We start from the raw sequence: 23,650 nt of genomic DNA, 5'->3' as shown, positions 1-23,650 counted from the left end.
AAATATGTTACAAAGTTACCACCAAACCTTTTCAGGCAAGTTAAATGTAAATTACAATGTGCTATAAATATAAATATTGGAAAGCTAAGAGCTGACTCCAAATCCTTCCAGATATTTTGAAAAATTGACTATAAAAGACTCATGCATTCCTATTATACAGAGCGAAGTAAGTCAGAAAGAAAAACACCAATACAGTATATTAACGCATATATGTGGAATTTAGAAAGATGGTAACGATGACCCTATATGCGAGACAGCAAAAGAGACACTGATGTAAAGAACAGACTTTTGGACTCTGTGGGAGAAGGCGAGGGTGGGATGATTTGAGAGAATGGCATTGAAACATGTAATAATATCATATGTAAATTAGATCGCCAGTCGAGGTTGGATGCATGAGACAGGGTGCTCAGGGCTGGTGCACTGGAATGGACCTGAGGGATGGGATGGGGAGGGAGGTAGGAGGGGGGCGTTCAGGATGGGGAACTCATGTACCCCCACTGCTGATTCATGTGAATTTATGGCAAAAACAACCACAATATTGTAAAGTAATTAGCCTCCAATTGAAAAAAAAAAGACTCATGCTGTTGTTTTGCTCGTCTTCTCTTAATCTCGTGGGTAGGAGAGAGAGTCTTACCCCAAGGTTCCGGGGAGGACTGAATATGTGATACTGGACAGAACAGATGATCCTGACAGCAGTTTTCTGGTCCCATATACTCACAGCCTGGGGAGAACACCACATACCATGCAGCGCCACACACAGGCTGCAGAGCGAAGCAGCAGGGGCTGTAGGAGGCTGGCTCTGTAGTAACAAGAGGGTGGGATAAGTCTGGTTCCCACAGGAGGCTTGTTTGAAAAATGCCACAGGCTTGCAGAAAGGTGAAACTCATTAGGTGGAGGACCATGTGGGGAGCAGCTGGTCTGGCTGCCAGGGGAACTAGCTGGATAGGAAGCCTTTCCCCCCGAGGGGGAGGGAGGCATATCTGGCAAGAGCAGGAGAACTGAGTTAGGACTTGGCCTGTGAGGCGCAAAGAGATCAAGGCAGCACATGAAATTTTAGTGCTTACAATCTAAGAGGTTAGCCACTGGCCACGTGTGGCTATTGAACACCTGAAATGTGACTAGACTACACTGAGATGTGCTGTAAGTATAAAATACACACTAGATTTTAAGTATTTATTACCAAAAGGTAAAAAATATCTCCTTAGCTTTTTTATTGATTACATGTTGGAATGGTAATATGTTGGATATATTTTTAGGCAAAACATTATTGAAATTAATTTTACCTGTGTCTTTCTACTTTTTAAAAAATATGACTACTAAAAAACTTAAAATTACATATGTGGCTGGCATGTGTAGTTCATACTGTTTCTGTTGGACAGTGCTAGCAGTACAGCTTCCTCTAGGAAACTGAGCAGCTTAAAATACCTCAGAATAGTGGACTGGAATTTTTATAGTATGGAAAACTGCTTTACTGATGGAGAGACTCATTATAGCTTTTTTCTCTAGTTCAGTTCAGTTCAGTCACTCAGTCGTGTCTGACTCTTTGCGACCCCACAGACTGTTTGCGACCCCATGCACGCCAGGCCTCCCTATCCATCACCAGCTCCCGGAGTCCACCCAAACCCATGTCCATTGAGTCGGTGATGCCATCCAACCATCTGATCCTCTGTCGTCCCCTTCTCCTGCCCTCAATCTTTCCCAGCATCTGGGTCTTTTCCAATGAGTCAGCGCTTCGCATCAAGTGGCCAAAGCATTGGAGCTTCAGCTTCAACATCAATCCTTCCAATGAACACCCAGGAATGATCTCCTTTAGGATGGACTGGTTGGATCTTCTTGCAGTCCAAGGGACTCTCAAGAGTCTTCTCCAACACCACAGTTCAAAAGCATTAATTCTTCTGTGCTCAGCTTTCTTTATAGTCCAACTCTCACATCCATACATGACCACTGGAAAAACCATAGCCTTGACTAGATGGACCTTTGTTGACAAAGTAATGTCTCTGCTTTTTAATATGCTGTCTAGGTTACCACTCCTCAAACAGGCTGCCTAGCAAATAGAGGCTCTTTTATCTGTCTTAGACCAAATCTCACCCTTCATTGATTAACATTCTTAATTCAGTTAGCTGAAGTTCAGAAAAAAAGGTGTTATTGTTATTGGGCTGAGTTGTAGGGATGTTCTATATCACCACACATGATCAAAATAATTTTTGAGTCCCTTGTAATGTTTGTGCTAGTCCAAAAATCAACAGCCGTCTCCTGAAACTAATTTATACAAGTTGAAAAAGCCACAATTGGTCATTTTGTCCTCAAAATTGGAACCAGGAAGCCAAAAGCATATCACATTAAATAAAGCAGAGTTACGGCAATTGCACATACTCAAGGAAAAAAAAAAAGAAAATGTTATCTTTAGAGGCAAGAATCTGTTGTTCAGAGAATATTTCTCTGGCTTTTAATTGAAATGCCCTATTAAATGCTAATTTTGCAGTTTGCTGCAGTGATTATTGTGTCAGGAATGAAATATAGTCAAGGAATTTGGTTTCAGTATAAACAACGCAACAGCTTGCTGAGTGTTAGAAACAGCTAATATGCATTAGCAGTAAGCTAGAAAAATCTCCTAAAGTAAGAACAGAAGGACGAAGTTTTTGGATATTGACTATTTATAGATCATCCTACTAAACTAAGGCTTCCAACCCAATATGACCTCAACTTTTTGCCCAGAACAGTCCCCAGCTCAGGGAAAGGTGAGCTCTGCTCCTTTAAGTTTCTGGAAAGAAAAAGAAATACTCATTTCAGTCTTACCGATAAATAATAATAACAACAGCCTCTAGATATTACTGAGTTAGGCATTGGGCTAGGAATTATAGGTATATCAACTAGGGCTTCCCTGATGGCTCAGCGGTAAAGAATCTGCCTGCAATGCCGGAGACACATGAGACTTAGATTTGATCCCTGAGTCAGGAAGATCCTGGAGGAGGGTATGGCAACCCTCTCTGGTATTCTTGCCAGGAAAATCCCATAGACCAAGGAGCCTGGCAGGCTACAGTCCATGGGGTCGCAAAGAGTCAGACACAACTGAAGCAACAGAGCATGCACGTACAATGAGGCTTTACAGCAAATCTTCAAAGTTGATAAAGATTAGATCCCCATTTTGTAGGTGAAGAAATGAAGCTCCGAGACATTGGTTTATCACTGAGAAATGCCTTAGCTGCAAATACTAGAACACCTGACACCTGGTGGCTTATGCAAGTTGGAACGTACTTGGCCCATGCAACAAGGTATTGTGGGGAGGCCATCTAGGGTTGCTGCATTGGCTCAAAGACCCTCTTTGTGTCTTTTCTCTCTACCAGTCAGAGTAAGTTGGCTTCTGTCTTTGGATTCATCATTGCTGTGTGATTGCTAGATCTCTAGCAGGAAGAGGGGAGGATAGAGAGGTGAAGGACCCTGCCAACTGAGACTTCCCTTCTTATAATAATTTAAAAATTTCCTCAGAATCATATCCAGCATCTCATTGGACAGAACATGTCTCATGGCTACTTCTATCTGCAAGAAAACTCAAGGGCAGTATTATTTTTTGTCTGAATAATGAACTTAAAGCTGGATTCTTTAGCAAGAAGTAAGAAGAGACTGATTAGACAAGTAATTTAACACCTGTCACTTTGGGGTTGGATTCCAGGGTTATCTCAGTCCAAAACCCATACTCAGGTCTTAAGTGTTTTGCAGGCTCCTAAGGACCCTACCACATTCCCACGCTTGACTGGCACAAGTAGGCACACAGGTTTTGTGACTTCAGGCATCATGTTGAAATCCTACCAGAGAAAGTTTAGTGTCCCACCTTCCTTATAATCTCCCTTGGATGATGATGAATGCCGCAACAGTGGCTATATAGTTCAGCTGTACAATATTAAGATAGTCTCTGTTTGCTACTGCTACTGCTGCTAAGTCACTTCAGTCGTGTCTGACTCTGTGTGACCCCATAGTGACCCTGGTGGGGCAGCCCACCAGGCTTCCCCGTCCCTGGGATTCTCCAGGCAAGAACACTGGAGTGGGTGTTCTGTTTAGATAATTTTTTTTTTTTTAAAGGCAGGAATGCTAGGACTTCCTTGGCAGTCCACTGGTTAAGACTCTGCTTCCAGTGCAAGGGACACTGTTTCAATCCCTGGTCGGAGAACTAAGATTCCACATGCCATGTGCCAAATGCCACATGCCAAAAAAATTAAATAAATAAATAAAATAGTCTTTTTTTTTTTTTAAAGCAGGTGCTAAGTGATTTTTTTTTTAAGGTTTGGAAACTTTCTACATAAAAAGATTTTTCTCTAGCTAGATAGAGAAAACAATTCCAAAGCTAACTTTTGTTCCTTATTTTGTCTAAGCTTTTACTAATAGTTTTTAGCCCCAAAGAGCTGCCTCAAATCCTTTGCCTTTGGGTGGCAAGTTACTGGAACTAAGCTTCACATTTTTGGTAAAATATCATTTTCTTCTTAGGAGACATGGGATGCTATAGATAAAAACAAGAAGTATTTTAATAATTAGGAAACAAGTGGGTGATTATTGTGAGCCTGTGAATGCAAACATGTAAACATGGAAGCTGTGAAAGAGAGATTTTTTTTAGAGATAGCAGTTGATGAGTTAGACCCTGGATTGCAGAACTCAGGCAGGAACAATAGAAATCACCATAAATATTACTTTCTTCTAAGATAGCAGCAGAATCCATTATAGGGAAACTCACGGATTAGTCAGACCTTCTGTGGCTGTCCCAGTTTTAAGTATCCTGTCCTGTTGCAGATCAAATGCTTGATAGTGTGTCCTGATCAGTTGGTCATGTGTGAAATAGCTGATGATAATTGGGACATTTTCAATTAAAATGATCTGAACCTCTTCAGGCTCAGTTTCTGTGAGGGATTCAAAGTTTGGCTATTCCCTCTTCTTTGTTTGTTACTCTTTTCCTTTTGTTGTAATAAGTTCCAGGTGTAAAAGCTGCATTTTCAGGTCAAGGCAGTTCTGCAGTTCAGACCACGGAGTTTGCTGTGGCCACAGTGCCAGGCAATCTTTTTGAATGGAGGATCTTCTTGGAGTTGCTCAGATCAGATCAGATCAGTTGCTCAGTCATGTCTGACTCTTTGCGACCCCATGAATCGCAGCACGCCAGGCCTCCCTGTCCGTCACCAACTCCCGGAGTTCACTCAGACTCATATCCATCGAGTCAGTGATGCCATCCAGCCATCTCATCCTCTGTCATCCCCTTCTCCTCCCGCCCCCAATCCCTCCCAGCATCAGAATCTTTTCCAATGAATCAACTCTTCGCATGAGGTGGCCAAAGTACTGGAGTTTCAGCTTTAGCATCATTCCTTCCAAAGAAATCCCAGGGCTGATCTCCTTCAGAATGGACTGGTTGGATCTCCTTGCAGTCCAAGGGACTCTCAAGAGTCTTCTCCAACACCACAGTTCAAAAGCATCAATTCTTCGGTGCTCAGCCTTCTTCACAGTCCAACTCTCACATCCATACATGACCACAGGAAAAACCATAGCCTTGACTAGATGGACCTTTGTTGGCAAAGTAATGTCTCTGCTTTTGAATATGCTATCTAGGTTGGTCATAACTTTCCTTCCAAGGAGTAAGCATCTTTTAATTTCATGGCTGCAGTCACCATCTGTAGTGATTTTGGAGCCCAGAAAAATAAAGTCTGACACTGTTTCCACTGTTTCCCCATCTATTTCCCATGAAGTGGTGGGACCAGATGCCATCATCTTCGTTTTCTGAATTTGAGCTTTAAGCCAACTTTTTCACCCTCCACATTCACTTTCATCAAGAGGCTTTTGAGTTCCTCTTCACTTTCTGCCATAAGGGTGGTGTCATCTGCATATCTGAGGTTATTGATATTTCTCCCAGCAATCTTGATTCCAGCTTGTGTTTCTTCCAGTCCAGTGTTTCTCATGATGTACTCTGCATATAAGTTAAATAAACAGGGTGACAATATACAGCCTTGACGAACTCCTTTTCCTATTTGGAACCAGTCTGTTGTTCCATGTCCAGTTCTAACTGTTGCTTCCTGACCTGTATACAAATTTCTCAAGAGGCAGATCAGGTGGTTGTCATCAGCAAACTCACAGAATGTTTTCTCTGAAGTTATTGTACCTGGTTGCAGATATGCTGATCAAATGGATGTAGTTATAGCTTCCCCCCAAGATAGAATAAATAAGCAAAACATAAATAAAAGCAAAAAATAAGCAAAAATAAATAATTATTTTAATTTAGAAGTTAACCTGATGAAATGTTTGAATTTTTTCATGTAAGAGCATGAGAATGCACATTTATGGGCTGTGTGGCTATTAACTAGAGTATTACAACCACCATAGGAATTTGATTATTAATTCATGCTTACAAGTCAACTATATTCATTTGAGATTTGCTTCTGATTTCATTCAGATTATGGTATTTTATATTAAAAAATGCCTACATTATCTTCATATAGGGCATGGAAAATGCCATTTTATGATAAGCTAATAAAATTTTATTCCACAGTGGGGTTTTTTTGTTTGTTTTACTTCAGTTTTTTTTCCCCCTTTCCCTCCCACCCTGGCATTCAGGAACTTTGATATTTTTAAATGCATATTTTAAAATGTACTACAGTACCTAAGGCTTTCTTTCCCATTGTCTGCTGAAAATTACAATGAACAAGACTAAAAAGAGCAGTTAATCAGTGCTATGGTCTCATCTTCTGGCTCATCAGTACCAAATTTTCACTCCAGCTAATAGCAGTTTGGGATGTTTCTTTAAGTTGGAATATAGCTGAGGGTTTCTGGAGACTCTTTCTTTAGTCAGAACCACGCCATCTGAACACACCCTATCCATAATCCAAGGGTGGGCTCAAATGGGACTAGACTGTGTGAAATGTTTTCATTTCCTATTGACTGGTTGTGTACTTCCCTTGTGTTAATCCCTTGTTAATGGACACTTTCTTTGAGCCAGCTGAGATCGGAGTTGTGTTGTCTTTGTGATTCTAGCAGATTTTATTACTTGGATATCTTTGTTTTCATTATTTTGAGATTTTGGGATTTTGTCTGTTTCATTGATATTGATTCTCTCAGTTAGAGATGGCCTGGTCTCCCACTGTTTCTGTTTGTGTTTGATCTACAAACAGTGGGAGGGAATCCTTAGGCTGCAAATGTTTTAGTTCTGTGCTTCAACTGGGAAAGGTAGAGTGAGAGCCATTAGCAGCTTTCTCAATAGAAAACAGATGAACGTGGCTTTATGCCTTGACGGGGGAGTTATATTTTGTCATTTAAGTGATCTCAGGTCATTGTTCTAGGGCATTCATTTTAGAGGGCAGTGTGGAATTTTGGAGAGCCCTGATTTTCTGAGAAATCCAAACACAAATACATACAGTTCCTTTATTTATTTGCTCTACCTCTTCCTAGCTATGACTTTGGCCAAGTCATTTTACTTCTCTGGGTCTCAGTTTCCTTATCTTCAAAATGAAATTACTGGACTGGATAATCTTTAAGTTCTTTCTCCCCTTAATTAATAGATGGAAAAGAAGTAACATTTCTTGATCTGTTATTTAATGCTCAGGTTATTTAAATATTTTGTTTCAATGATGTATAGTTATTTTGCTTAGTAGCAGCCCAGTGTGTAAGTATCATTATTTTGCAGATAAAATAACTGAGTTAAAAAACAAATGGTATGGCCCTAACAGAAGCAGAAGATATTAAGAAGAGGTGGCAAGAATACACAGAAGAACTGTGAAAAAAAGATCTTCACGACCCAGATAATCACCATGATGTGATCCCTGACCTAGAGCCAGACATCCTGGAATGTGAAGTCAAGTGGGCCTTAGAAAGCATCACTACAAAACTAGTGGAGGTGGTGGAATTCCAGTTGAGCTACTTCAAATCCTGAAAGATGATGCTGTGAAAGTGTTGCACTCAATATGCCAGCAAATTTGGAAAACTCAGCAGTGGCCACAGGACTGGAAAAGGTCAGTTTTCATTCCAATCCCAAAGAAAGGCAATGCCAAAGAATGCTCAAACTACTGCACAATTGCACTCATCTCACACGCTAGTAAAGTAGTGCTCAAAATTCTCCAAGCCAGGCTTCAGCAATATGTGAACCATGAATTTCTTGATGTTCAAGTTGGATTTAGAAAAGGCAGAGAAACCAGAGATCAAATTGCCAACATCCTCTGGATCATGGAAAAAGCAAGGGAGTTCCAGAAAAACATCTATTTCTGCTTTATTGACTATGCCAAAGCCTTTGACTGTATGGATCACAATAAACTGTGGGAAATTCTGAAAGAGATGAGAATACCAGATCACCTGACCTGCCTCTTGAGAAACCTGTATGCAGGTCAGGAAGCAACAGTTAGAACTGGACATGGAACAACAGACTGGTTCCAAATAGGAAAAGGAGTATGTCAAGGCTGTATATTGTCACCCTGCTTATTTAACTTCTATGCAGAGTACATCATGAGAAACACTGGACTGGATGAAACACAAGCTGGAATCAAGATTGCTGGGAGAAATATCAATAACCTCAGATATGCAGATGATACCACCCTTATGGCAGAAAGTGAAGAGGAACTCAAAAGCCTCTTGATGAAAGTGAAAGAGGAGAGTGAAAAAGTTGGCTTAAAGCTCAACATTCAGAAAACTAAGATGATGGCATCCGGTCCCATCACTTCATGGCAAATAGAGGGGGTAACAGTGGAAACAGTGAGAGACTTTATTTTCTTGGGCTCCAAAATCACTACATATGGTGATTGCAGCCATGAAATTAAAAGATGCTTACTCCTTGGAAGGAAAGTTATGACCAATCTAGATGGCATATTCAAAAGCAGAGACATTACTTTGCCAGCAAAGGTCCATCTAGTCTATGGTTTTTCCAGTGGTCATGTATGGATGTGAGAGTTGGACTGTGAAGAAGGCTGAGCACCGAAGAATTGATGCTTTTGAACTGTGGTGTTGGAGAAGACTCTTGAGAGTCCCTTGGACTGCAAGGATATCCAACCAGTCCATTCTGAAGGAGATCAGCCCTGGGATTTCTTTGGAAGGAATGATGCTAAAGCTGAAACTCCAGTACTTTGGCCACCTCATGCGAAGAGTTGACTCACTGGAAAAGATTCTGATGCTGGGAGGGATTGGGGGCAGGAGGAGAAGGGGATGACAGAGGATGAGATGGCTGGATGGCATCACTGACTCGATGGATATGAGTCTGAGTGAACTCCGGGAGGTGGTGATGGACAGGGAGGCCTGGCGTGCTGCGATTCATGGGGTCGCAAAGAGTTGGACACGACGGAACGACTGAACTGAACTGAACTGAACTGAAAATGTAGGTACATGGTGTGTCCTCTAATCTGTGCTGAGATAGACTTGGCTCTGTAACTGCTTAGGGCTTCCCTGGTGACTCAGTGGTAAAGAATCCACCTGCCAGTGCAGGTGACATAGGAGATTTGGGGTCGATCCCTGAGTCAGGAAGATCCCCTGGAGAAAGAAATGGCAGCTCACTCCAGCATTCTTGCCAGGAGAACCCCATGGACAGAGGAGCCTGGCGTGCTACAGTCCTGGAGTCGCAAAGAGTCAGACATGACTGAACACACACACATACAGTATAACCGCTTAATATGGATAAATGTACTTTCTCTCCCCATCAAGATTATAAGCTCCTAGAGAGAAGAGAAAACACCCACTGAACACTTTCTTCAGGGCTTGGTTTCAAATAAAATGCCTGTTGAATTAGTTTACTTAGTACTTTATAGGTGAGGATAAGGGACCTCTTTGGCAGCATCCCAAGCAAATGGGGTCATGACATTGAAAATGCACTAGCTGTGTGGGTGCAACCAGGTTGACTTCAGCTGGTTGTTGCAAAACCCCTGATGCCCCCTCATTGGGAACTCTAGCTGTTTATCACCTTGTCATCCAACCAGTTGCCAGAAAGATGGCATTTTCTGCTCAGGATCCCTTTCCAGGCAACCTATCCTTTCACTTTTGTGCCTGTTAAGTAAGATTAATAATTGGCTAAGAAAAGAAATAGAGTTTTATAAAATGCTTATGAAGTACTAGCATTAGTAAGGATTGTTTTTAAAACACTGAAACATGCTCACAAATGTACTTTATAATTGCACAGTTAAAAAAGTAATCTCAATTGGCTAGAGGTTTTACAATAGCTGTAATAAAAATGCTATCTCAGAAGGAAGAATATTTTGATATTTCCTTTGTTATCAGTGGCAGTCTGGACTGGATGTCACTGTCTGTGCCGAGGCAGGTCCTGGAGCGGAGCCTTTTTTCCAGGGAGGTAGAGGAGATGATGGGTAGATCCAGAGACCAGTGACTTTAGTAATTTGGATCCCTTTCAAAGTGATATGCTTTACATTTTTGATCAATATGTTGAAAAGCTGAAGGCTTAAAGTGGCAAGGTTGGGAAACACCAATTGCTGGTATCAACGATTCTGCTCTGCCCCCAGATTTCAATTCCCACCCAGTAAAACAAAACTCCTGCAGTTAATGGAGCTCATTCTTCTTATAAGACAGTTTGGAAACCATCGTCTGCCCCTCATAGCATGCCCTTTGGGGGTGGGTAATCATTTTAAACATCAGGCTGTTTATCAAAGAATTCCTTCCAACCTGTTGCAATTCTTCATTTCCTTCCATTTCTAGAAAGAAATGCCTTCCATTTCATGACCATACTTTAGATGGTCATGAGCACCTTTTTGCTGAGCTTCCCTTTATCCAGCTCAGGGGCATGGCCATTGGGTTTTTTTACCCTCCTGTCCCCAACTACCCTTGCATGGACCAACTTGTCAGGAGGCTTGAAGACTCTACCATGGGAATTCCTCAGATGATGATGTCTCTATAGCAGTCATGGTGAACCCACATCAGAATCCCTTCAGGAACTGAAAAGAATCCCCACTGCCTAGGCTGTACCCATGCCAGTAACTCAGAATCTCTGGGCTTGAGACTTAGCAAGAGTAGTTTTATATGCTCCTCTGGTGATTCCAGTGTGCAGCCAAGGTTGAAAACCAGGGCTTTAGAAGGACTATGTTTATAAAGCTCTTACTTGGAATTTGAAATATACTCATTTGGATATATTTACCTGGAATTTATGATATAAATTGACCATTGAATTCTGACCCTCAGAATTATCTGGGGGAATATGTTTTAAAAATGTATTTCCACCTCAGGCTTTTTCTTTATTAGAAATGAAGATTTCCAGCACTCACTCCAGTATATTTGCTTCAGTAGTGCTTGATAGGGGATGGAAATCTGTATTTTAAACCTGCTCCCATATGATTATGCTGTAGGTAGTTCAAGAAACCCAGCTTAAGATGCTGTCACAGAGATATAGAGAGGAGTTACATGTAGTCCCTAACCTTGAGGAGAAAGACAGCAACATGTAATAAGGACTGTGGGAGCCAGAGCTCAGGATCAAAGCATAGGGCTCCTAGCCCAGGAGCAGTAGTGTGATTCAGTAGAGTAGATTGCTCAACTCACCAAGCTTGAACTCGGCCCTTTTACCTAGGAAGGTGCCATGTGGACAAGCCACAGCCTTTCCAGAGGATTAACCCAAGACCAGGGGAAGATCCATAAAACATGACTTAATCATTCACCTAACTAGTCACATTCTGGGCACCTTGGTGCTTGGTTTCTCCAGTCTCATCCCTTCTTTCCTATGGAGAATTCGGTCAGTTCTTCAGTGTTCAATTAAATAAGTCACCCTCTGGATAAAGTCTTTGCTGATCCTTCCAAAGCCCAGTTGGTGCATCCTGTTGGCTCTCATGGCAGTTCTTGCCTACCTCTGTCTGTTTGTCTTACTGTGTCACACGTGTCTCACCGTGGCCCCCAGGGCATGCAGTGCCTGTCAATCTCAGTATCACCAGCACTTCACCAGGGGCTGTCACACGGCAGGTGCTCAAGGAATCTTTGTCGAGTAGAGTCCTGAAGGCAGGAACAGGCAACCATTGGACCCCTCCACACAAATGGTAGTGAACATTCTGAGCAGTGGGAGTGAGATGAGAAGACACTCCGCCAACCCAGGGGTAGGATTATAAACGTGCATAATCCTACCCCTACTTCCAGGAATGACGAGGAGCCATGGAGTGTGAGCATTCTCTTGTAAGGACCACTGCATACAGCATGCTGATGGATGTAGTTCCTCCAACACTCACCATTCCAAGAATGTGTGTGTAATAGGAATAGCACAACAGGGCTGTATACTGTCACCCTGCTTATTTAACTTATATGCAGAGTACATCATGAGAAATGCCAGGCTGGATGAAGCATAAGCTGGAATCAAGATTGCTGGGGGAAATACCAGTAACCTCAGATATGCAGATGACACCACCCTTATGACAGAAAGTGAAGAGGAACTGAAGAGCCTCTTGATGAAAGTGAAAGAGGACAGTGAAAAGGCTGACTTAAAATTCAACATTCAAAAAACTAGATCATGGCATCTGGTCCTATCACTTCATGGCAAATAGATGGGGAAATAGTAGAAACAGTGAGAGACTTTATTTTCTTGGGCTCCAAAATCTCTGCAGACGGTGACTGCAGCCATGAAATTAAAAGACTCTTGCTCCTTGGAAGAAAAGCTATGAAGAAAAGCTAGACAGCATATTAAGAAGTATAGACATTACTTTGCCGACAAAGGTCCGTATAGTCAAAACTATGGTTTTTCCAGTAGTCATGTATGCATGTGAGAGTTGGACCATAAAGAGAGCTGAGCACCAAAGAATTGATGCTTTTGAACTGTGGCGTTGGAGAAGACTTTTGAGAGTCCCTTGGACTGCAAGGTGATCAAACCAGTCAATCCTAAAGGAAATCAGTCTTGAATATTCATTGGAAGGACTGATGCTGAAGCTCCAATACTTTGGCCATCTGATGTGAAGAACTGACTCATTGGAAAAGACTCTGATGTTGGGAAAGATTGAAGGCAGGAGGAGAAGGTGACGATAGAGGATGAGATGGTTGGATGGTATCACTGACTCAATGAACATGAGTTTGAGCAAGCTCCAGGAGCTGGTGATGGACAGGGAAGTCTGGTGTGCTGCAGTCCATGGGGTCGCAAAGAGTCAGACATGACTGAGGGACTGAACTAAACTGAATTGTGTGCCTGGCCTTTCTCTAAGCACTTATACTAGTAACTCATGGGCTCTACTTGTCAGGTGAGGAGACCAAGGCACAGAGTTCTTACTTAACTTGCCCAAGGGCACATAGCTTGAATCAGCAGAACTGTGATTCAAGTTCAGGTGACCCGACTCCAGAGTCTATGTTTATAACCACCACATTCTAGTGGTTCCCTGTAAATACTGAAGAGTGTTCATTTCATGGCAGAGAGGGTCATCACTTGTGGGGGACTCAATGTTTTCATTTTATTACATTTTCATATCACTGGAAATCATTTAATCCCATTTGCTAGTGCGTCTATGGCAGTGACTCTTCATCATCTTCAGGTATTTAATGCCTCCCCCAAATCTATATTAATTCACTAAGTTGAGACTTTCAGAATTCAACATTTTTGCTTACCTCTTCAGCTGGTACATGAGAAAGAAAATTGACCATGCAGAATCCTTTCCAGTACTTCATATGATTTTATAGAATAAATTATTTTAGTTATTTAAGCTTAAATAATTTTTAGTGATAATTGCCTAATACTCTCCACGGAGCTTGCCTTTTTACACTTTTCATTGCTTTGAGGAATCCACTAAAAAGGATTTAAAATTATTGCTTAGAAGGCTCTTTCCCTCAACCAAGGGTAAAGGGCATTATACATCTAATAACCTGTTAACTCACCTTTTCCACTTAACTTTTCAGAAAAGTTTCCTTGTGCTTAATACTTGCAAGCAGTCGAATAAAGAAAAAAAGCTTAGATATTGATGATTTTTAGGAGTCAATGCAAGTGAGTTCAGGGAGAACCAGCAGAGGAGCACAGCCCAGCGGAAAAAACTCTTCAGAAAGGCAGATAAGTGTGCTGACTCTGAAGCCCCCTGGCAGTGGGCTGGCAGTAGGCTGGGGCAGAGGTCTTGGCGGAAGCCTGCACGGGAGGCCTGTTACCGGAGCCTGCATCTGATAGCTGTCTCCTGTGGCCCTAAGCGGCCCACTCTGCTTCCTCAGCAACCAAAGAACCACAGATTTAGAGCTTTTGTTTTTGTTAGGAATTGTGTACCAACTCTGAGTCTTTTGTGATGATTTAAAGATGGGAGGGAAGGAAGAAGGAAAGGAAAAGAAGGGATTCAGGAAGGTAGAGAAATATACCACCCCCGAAAATAAATCAACTACACACACTCACAGATGGCAGAGAGAAATGGCAACTCTCCTAAATTCTACATTTTATCTATAATGACTGAACTTCTAAACTTTGCCAACAATTAGGTAGAAATTTGCATCACTTGGTTTTCTTTTCCTTTTTAGTGTTAAAAGATAAGACATAATGGATTCTTGGTCTAGAAATTTTCTGGGGTTGGGGTAGAAGGACAGGGATGGTCTGGGACTCCCTGGGAAGCACAATGAAGCAAACATTGCCCAAGTGTTCTGAATTTGCCTCCTTGAAATAGTTGAAACATTTCACATTTGATAGTGAGAGTAGCACTAGTGCTCTAAAACAAAATTCTAGCAAAGAAACTCTGACTTCATTCCTCCAAGGATCCACTTAAATATGTATGTATTCTCATAGTGACAACAGGGGAATTTTGAAGGTAAATACAAAGATTACCTTCTCTTAAATTGACCTCACAGATTATGAATATTCTTTTGAGAGCAAGAAGGTTATTTACCTCTAATGTTCATTATCTTTAACTTCTTAAAAAAATTAAGGCTTTATAAAGAGCAGTTTTAGGTTTACAGTAAAATTGAGAGGAAGATGCAAAGACTTTTCCTGTATTCCCTGTACCCCCATTGCACAGTGTACCCTATTGCAAAGAAACATTGCCCTTTCTTTGACTTCTTTTATGAGAGAAAGAAAGATACCTCTATCTTGTTTAAGCCTCTGTTTGTTTTTTTTGTTTGAGTTTTTTGGTTCATGCTATTATTGTGGTTAAAGCTAAACTGAGAAGATATATTTGCTTTTTATACCTGTTTATGGTTCTGTGTTCTATTAAGTTACACAAATATGCTCTTTTTAGATGGGCAAAGCTGAGAAAGATTTTCTTAGAGACCTAGAGCTAAAGAACCTATTGATACACTGAAGTATATCTAATAGCTCCATTTTATACAAAATTGACAATAAAAACAAAACAACACATTTGGCTAAAGAAATAAGGCATGAAAAGGCTAAATAAAAGAAACTTCTGAAAGGATGTGTGATTTGACAGTTTTAAATTTCCCTTTCTTCCATCAGCAAGTCTCCAGAAGAAGAACCCATTCTGATACCCTGATGCTTAGTAACAAACATGACAATGTATCAGACTGACCTTCTACTTCTCAACAATAGCTGGTGAAAGCATCAGTCTTAACTCTTTCATGATATTTTTTTGTAATCAGTGCAACCCAGCTGCTGTTTCCTCTTGCACCAAGTGAATTGAAGCCCTCAACTGGTGCACATCACACTTTTAGATGTGTGAAAACCTGATACCTGTAACATAAATCACCATTCCTTTCTTTCCTGGGACCATGCACATGATTCAACATCCATATTAGGGTTGTCAGGAGCATGCCAGCTCAGTGTTGGGAAAATAATCCAACACCTCTCCCCAAAACAAGATGTCATTCTTCAAAACATCTTTAAAAAGAACTTTACACTTTCTTTAAGCAGGTGGATGTTTGAAGTAATGAGCTGACTAGCTTCTAAGAATGAGCTTTTCAAAAGAAATCCAACACAATTGTCACAATTATTGTTTATATTTCTTTAGAAAGTCGATGAGCAAATAGGATATTCTGCAGCAGAGAGTCCTGGGGTAGATCAGCAGGATCTGTGGGACCTAATTTACTTCTCTTACAAGGCAAGGGGTATCTCATTCTGATCATGAGTAGGTGCCTGTAGGATTGAAACGAGAAGGGTGTTTTGAAGACTCCTGCCATTTACTTGAATAATGTAGACTTGGGTTTAGATATGGCAAAGAATTCAAAGAGAATAACCAGCAGTTAGAATGTCTGGTTTTTAATTTGTGCTTATCTTTTTCTGGAACACTTATGGTGAATATGTGGTCTCACTCTTTTCCTTTCATACTCCTGGAAAACATTGATGATTCTTTGCACTCTTGCTTACTGAGTTCAAATTTAATTTGAGGCTCCTTCTCAGCTCAACACCTAAGCAGCTCCTACCAATCCATCGGCTGTGCCATAAAAATGACTGTTGGTCCCCTGCTCTGGATGCTTGAAAGTTTTGTCGAAGTTATATATTTTATCTAATGTGATTGGATGGGATCCATGACCTTCCTGTTGCCTTCAAATTGGCTGAAGTTTCCAATCATCTAGGTTTAAAACATGTTCAGGATTTCTCCTCCCTGGTTTCTAGTTTCAGTGTCTTTCGAGTAAAGTATTGATAAAAACATTGTAGATACCTATAAATTAACCTAAATTCAGAATTCCTTTTTATTTTTGTAATGTTCTCCTTCTATTTAACTTTACTTTGCCCATACCTAGTACATTTGCAATATTTTTTTTAGAACTCAACTTTATCAAGTTTTACTAAGGCATTCAATCTGGTTTTCATAGTAATAACTTTCTTTGTTAGCTCACATTTCATCTACTTATGTAATATTTAATTAAATTGCACAATTAAAATAACTTGATCTAAACAGGTTTGGGAACAGTCTTAACTGAATCTTAGAAGGCATTCAACAAACCAGTGGAAGCAGAATGCACAAGTATATGTAGTGGTGATAAGCATCAGCTTTTCCTGAGCCTCGGTCAGTAGCTCCTACAGATACAGAGGATGGTGTTGGTTAATCCCCTGAGTCAGTTAAGCAGAGGTCAGTTAGAGACCGCACTGTCAAACAGAAGCCCCAACTCTCACTATAGAAGACACTGCGGCATGTTACCCTTTGTGTGTGCTTTCTTTTAAAAAAAGGAGCCAATTTGCTGTATATGACTCAGGAAACTCAAACAGGGGCTCTGTATCAACCTAGAAGGGTGGGATGGGGAGGGAGATGGGAGGGAGGCTCAGAAGGGAGGGGATATATGTACACCTGTGGCTGATTCATGTTGAGGTTTGACAGAAAACAACAAAATTCTGTAAGGCAATTATCCTTCAATTAAAAAATAAATAAATTAAAAAAGGAACCAATTAGCTTTAATATCCTCATTACTTATTTCTTGGGGGACTGGGAGCAAGTAATTCTTAATGGGATTTTTTTTTTTAAAACAAAAATACTGGAGAATCATACAATGCTGCCAGCACTGGACACAAGTCTGTTCACGCCTTTGCAGCTGGCCTTGTGATGGCAGAACCTTTCACTTAACCTTTACTGTTTATTATGACTTTCACATGATGGCCAAAAGAATGGAACACACCGTCTTTCTCTGGGATGACTTCCACTGTCGAATTACCACTGCTGAATGCACCTTCCTCCTGAACTCTGCTTTTCTCCCTTGACTGTGATCATCATCATGTCTCTTGCACCAGAAGCAGGAATCTGTTCGTCTGTCCCTCGATCCACTTCACAGAGATAGTATACAGAATTCTGGCTCCTGTGCTGTTAGCACGGTTGATCATGGCTCCTACCAGAAGACCCCAGGAAATGCAGGATTTTGCACAGGAGGAACCACCACATCCTTGTTTCTACATCTGGAACCTGATAAAAAACCACATTGCTTTTTTTTTTTTGTCCATTGTGGTAAACTCTATGTAACAACATTTACTCTTTTAAGGTTTCTTGAGTATGTAATTCAGTGGCATCGAATTCAGTCTCATGTTGTGCAGTCATCATCACTATCTTCAGAACTTTATTTTTATTTTTTTAAATTTAAATTTATTTATTTTAATAGGAGGCTAATTACTTTACAATATTGTATTGGTTTTGCCTTTATTTTTTATGACTACTAACAAACTCTATACCCATTAAACACGAATGTTTCCCCATTCCCCTCCCCTCAGCCACTGGCAGCCACCAAGTTACTTTCTGTCTCTATGCAGTTGACTATTCTAGATATTAATACTTCATATAGATGAAATCTATACTATCTATACTTTAGTGCCTGGTTTATTCCACGTAGCATGTCTTCAAGGTTCATCCGTGTTGTCTCATTGCTTTTTTAAAAAAACATTTTATTTTATATTGGAGTATAGTTGATTAACAATATTGTGTTGGTTTCAGGTATAGAGCAAAGTGATTCAGTTATGCATACGCATGTATCTATTCTTTTTCAAATTATTTTCCCATTTAGGTTGTTACATAATACTGAGCAGAGTTTCCTGTGCTATATAGTCTTTGTTGGTTATCCATTTAAAATATGGTAGTGTGTGTATGTCAATGGTTTTCCTACTCAGACCACACCATCATAGCCTAGAGTCTCTAAACCCCATTGTACAATGATGAAGACCATTTTGAGGTTGACTTTCTTCCCCTAATCTCCTGCAAAGTGATGATCATCTGCCCTCCCCCAAAGTGTGAATGCCACCTGTGGGCCTTTTATGGAGACCACCCCACAGTCCCCCAGACTTGGTTGCTGGGCTCTATTCGTCCTTTCCAATGTTTTAGGATTTTCAAATGCCTGCTAAATCTTCTGCAACAATCAATTCAAATACACAAGTTTGGCTATTCAAATTACTTTTTCCAAAAGTACTTTAAAATGCATTAAGTTATTAATTGCCTGCTGGCACTTTAATCAAATGGGAAAATTGACATAGCCAGAGGCATGTATTTTTGTGGAAAGAAAATTTATTTAAGAAGAAACAGCAGCTCTTACTGCTTAATTTAAACTGAGAAAACTGTGGAAAATCAACTGCTATGGAAAATTAATAAAACATTTCCAGCTGCAAACAGTGACTAATTGTACAAGATGAAGACTGCCCGGAATTAATAACTTGCAGTCTTCTGTGTGAAGAACCCCCCACCACTTCAATTTACTGGGAGATTAAATTACTTCTAAGTTTGCCATATTAAAACAGAACATGAATAAAACGTTAGTGAACGCACATCTATTATTTACTGTCTGTGATATGGATATAATTATTTCCAAACAACTACAATGTGACGTGACCAGTAATATTTAAATGACTCTTTTAGCAAAAGAATCTACTGCAACATTTTTTCCCCAAAGGGGAAAAATATCCTTCTCTTACTTCTAAAGTGATAAAACAATGCCTAGTGGACTGCTGCAGAGGGTACGTCTCTGCCCCAGTGGACTGACATGTGCTCGGTGTCCAAGTTTATATGTTTTCCTCTTTGTGTCAGATAGTACTTTGGGGGAGTATGTGCAGCAGAAAATCTCAGCAACTCATTTATGAGTTCTGATATTAAATGGACGCTGAGCCAGAGTATACCAATGTAGATGCTTCAAGGCTTCCCCTGGTGCCTGGTGTGACCATGAGCACATGAGTCTAATAGATTCCTTTGTAGGAGAAGAAGGAAGGCCAGAATGATTTCCTGAGACAAGGGGTTTCATTCAAAAGGGACGTACATTAGCACAGGCCCTGTCAGCATCATGGACACATCCTCCAAGTTTGGTCATATCACATCACCTTGTAGGCTGTGATTTTCTCAGCAATTAAATGAGGATGAAATAACATAAACCAATGTTGTCCCTTTTCTCACTCTTTTGCCAGGACTGGATTAATTTTCCTGCCCCAAAGGGCCACCAGGAGGGTCTGTCAGTCTTCTTAGTGCATCCAAACTCTGAGACCCTATGAAACAAGATACAGCAAAAAGATGCCATTCAATGACTAGGAGAGATTTAAAGTGAGACGGAGAAAGAAAAATTCAGAAAACTAGGAGCTCTATTTTTATGAAGTGACAGAATGTTTTAGAGGTCGTTTAACTTTTTGGTTTGTTTTTCAAATTTAAAGATTAGCAAATAAGAAACCAAGAGGGAATGAGCGAATTGGACGTGTGTATTTAGGAGATGTCTCAAAGATGGAGATTTTCATGTTGATGTTTTACAGAAAACATCAAAATTCTGTAAAGCAATTATCCTTCAATTAAAAAATAAATAATTAAAAAAAAATGGAGATTTTCTCAGCGGAGAGGCCCTGCCACCCTTGGCAGCTTATCCTTTAATGCTCACACAGAGGGTACATTCAACCTCTTGCTATTTGATATTGCTGGCAGGAAGGTCCGAGTATTGGCCTGGAGAGAATAAAGGCACGCTCTTTAGAAATGCAGAGGCTTAACCTGAAGCATAACTGGTTTGGGGTTTACCACAGAAGTTATCTGGACATATCATTTGATTTCCAGGTTTTAAATGTAATTCTAAACAAGATCTGGCTACATAGCCCTCTGCTGTATGACTCAGAGAGACTTTATCTGCCACCAAATGCCATTCAGGCTTAATTCTGCAGCAGTGAATTGTATAAATTGGGACATTCTTTGAGGCCCTGGAGCATTATGGCTCTCAGAGGAGGAGAGATGAGGCCTGCTTCCTCCTCCCTGTTGCTCAGGCAAGACACTTTTTTAGGTTGTCTCTATTTGGGTTCATCTTGGTTTTCCTTTTTTAGAAACACTTAAGACTTGTGATAGCAGGTTGAGCTTTATCTACAGGCAAAGTGTCCAGCTGCAGATACCACTGGATCAGAGGAGTCCTGGGCAAGGTTCCTTGACCTGGCAAAGCTTCCTCTCCCTGCTGGAAAATATTCCCCAGAGAGGCACTGAATTGATTGGCACTTTTTCAGTGACTGCTCTCCAGCAGGAGGTGAAAGGGTGGACCTCCAGATCCTGAATGGGAGCAGCGTTAGGACAGGGAGAACAGGACACAGGATACACATCAGCATGCCCGGGCCTGGGTGGACTCTGCCTTTTGAGAAGTGGCAGACTGACCTGCCCTCTTGCTTTCACACATCATTCCATGTATGGAGTTTGCCCCAACCTTGAATGAAAAAAGGATATTTGAAAAACATAAATTTGCCCTCAACAGCTGTCTATACTCAGTATCTCCAGCTCCCCTCCTTTTCCTTGAACTCACTACAGTCAGACTCTCATCCCTGCTACTCCTTCAGAACTGCCTTTGCCCAAGTCATCATGACCTTTACCTTGCTGAATCCAGTGCACACTCCTCATCCTCAGTTTATTTGACTATGAGGAACATCCGGTCCAGTTGATCTTTTCTCCTTAACACTTTTGTTCTTCAAAATTTAGACACAAAAAGAAACATCAGAGGGGCATGCACACAGAAGAAGACCTTGTAAATGCACAAGGTGGTGGTCATCTGCAAGCCAAGGAGAGAGGCTGAGAAGAAACCAAACCTGCAACACCTTGATCTTGGACTTCCTGCTCTAGGAGAACTAGGAGAAAATACATTTCTGTTGTTTAAGGCATTCAGTCTATGATGTTTTGTTGCTGCTAAGTCACTTCAGTCGTGTTCGACTCTGTGCCACCCCATAGACAGCAGCCCACCAGGCTCCCCCATCCCTGGGATTCTCCAGGCAAGAACACTGGAGTGAGTTGCCATTTCCTTCTCCAATGCATGAAAGTGAAGTCACTCAGTCGTGTCCTACTCTTCGCAGCCCCATGGACTGCAGCCTACCAGGCTCCTCCATCCATGGGATTTTCCAGGCAAGAATACTGGAGTGGGGTGCCATTGCCTTCTCTGATGGTGTTTTGTTAAGGCAGCCCTAACAATCTAATACACTTGTGAAGATGCCAACCACTGATAAATCAAGCGTTAATCAGTTAGTCTTTGAAAATTATACTCAGACAAAAAATAGAAGGCAGAGACTTTGGCCTCAAAAAGCTTGTCATGTGTTGCTTGTGCAGAGGTACTTGCATGTTAGGGGTGATTCTCCACTTCCCTCTCTAGCTAGCCCCAGCTGCCATCCCATGATGCTCTGCTTGGTTCTCAGAGGTGCTGAAGTGGGGGATTGCATCACCTAGGCTCTCTTGCTCTTAGGCTTCCAACTGGGCTTGGACAATGGAAATTAACAGCAGGGGATGAGAGGTGGAAAAGAGAGCTAAATTAGTTATTGTAGCCCCTCTCCTTAAGGGCCAGTTTTGTGTCAAAGCCTGGCTTCTTCCCAGCAAGAACTATCTCTAGGTTTTGTCATCTGCATCCCCTCCCCTTGTTTCTGTAGGCCTACAATGGTCATGGCTTCTTGTCACTCCTCATCCACAGATGCTCTCTCCTCTTGTCAATTCTCTTAACCCCCAACCACACCTCTATAAAGGATCCTAAGTTTACTAAGCTCTCTTTGATTAGACCTTTCTGAGTATGCTATTTGTTTCCCATGAGAACTCTGACTAATACAGAGAGATAGAATAGTATGGTGAGAAAAACCATCACTGGTCAGACAGTCCTGGATTTTTTTTTTTTAATTGAAGTATAGTTGATGTACAATATTGTATGTTACAGATATACAATATAGTGGTTCACAATTTTTAAGAGTTTTACTGCATTTATAGTTATTATAAAATATTGACTATTCCTTGTGTTGTAAAATATATACTTGTAGCTGGTTTTATATGTAAGTTTGTATCTCTTAATCCCCTACCTGTTTATTGCCTTTCCCACCTTCCCTCTCCCCATTGGTAACCATTAATTAGTTCTCTAGATCTGTAAGTATGTTTCTTTTTTGTTATATTCACTACTTTACTATATTTTTTAGAATTTATGTATCAATGATAGCATATAGTATGTCTTTTTCTGATTTTTTCACTTAGCATAACATCTACCAAATCCACTCATGTTGTTGCAAATGGCAAAATTTCATTCTTTTTTATGGCTGAGTAGATTTACATTGATTGTATACATACACACACACACACACACACATATATATACAGTATGTATATATATACACATATACATACAGGAGGAGGAAATGACAACCCACTCCAGTATTCTTGCCTGGAGAATCCCATGAACAGAGGAGCCTGGTGGGCTATAGTCCATAGGGTTGCAAAGAGTCAGACATGATTGAAACACTTAACACACACACACACGTATACGTATACATGTGTGGGTGTGTATGTATGTATACGTGTGTGTGTGTGTGTGCGTGTGTGTATAGATAGGTATTACCTGGTGGCTTCCCTGGTTCAGATGGTAAAGAATCTGCCTGCAATGCTGAAGTCCTAGGTTTGACCCCTGGGTCAAGAAGATCCCTTGGAGAGGCAGTGGCTACCCACTCCAGTATTCTTGGAGCTTCCCTGGTAGCTCAGGTGGTAAAGAATCTGCCTGCAATGCTGGAGATCCAGATTTGATCCCTGAATTGGGAACATCTCCTGGAGAAGAGAATGGCTACCCACTCCAGTATTCTTGCCTGGAGAATTCCATGGACAGAGGAGCCTGATGGGCTATAGTCCATGGGATTGCAAAGAGTTGGACATGACTGAGCAACGGACATTTTCACCACACTATAAATATATATATATATATATATACACACACACACATATACTGAACAATGAATATATATATATATATATATATATACACACACCACATCTTTATCCATTCATCTGTTAATGGATATTTGGCTTGCTTCCATATCTTGACAACTGTAAATAATGCTATGGTCAGACAGCCCTGAATTTGAATACCAGCCTATCGATAAACAGTTGCACTATTCTGTGCA

General features: G+C 40.9%; 1 long non-coding RNA gene across 1 annotated transcript; it reads left to right on the top strand.

Annotated features, from left to right (window-relative positions):
• Window positions 1-930: 930 nt before the first annotated feature.
• Window positions 931-21,808, top strand: LOC129620624 (uncharacterized). The gene is made up of 3 exons (XR_008698615.1): window positions 931-1,140; window positions 3,152-3,272; window positions 21,216-21,808. It is a non-coding gene; the product is annotated as an uncharacterized LOC129620624 (long non-coding RNA).
• Window positions 21,809-23,650: the final 1,842 nt, after the last annotated feature.

This window comes from Bubalus kerabau, chromosome 10 (genome assembly GCF_029407905.1).
Source record: "Bubalus kerabau isolate K-KA32 ecotype Philippines breed swamp buffalo chromosome 10, PCC_UOA_SB_1v2, whole genome shotgun sequence".
Taxonomy (NCBI): Eukaryota; Metazoa; Chordata; class Mammalia; order Artiodactyla; family Bovidae; genus Bubalus; species Bubalus kerabau.
Note: the sequence above shows the minus strand (reverse complement) of the source record. Positions and strands in the feature narration are given on the sequence as shown.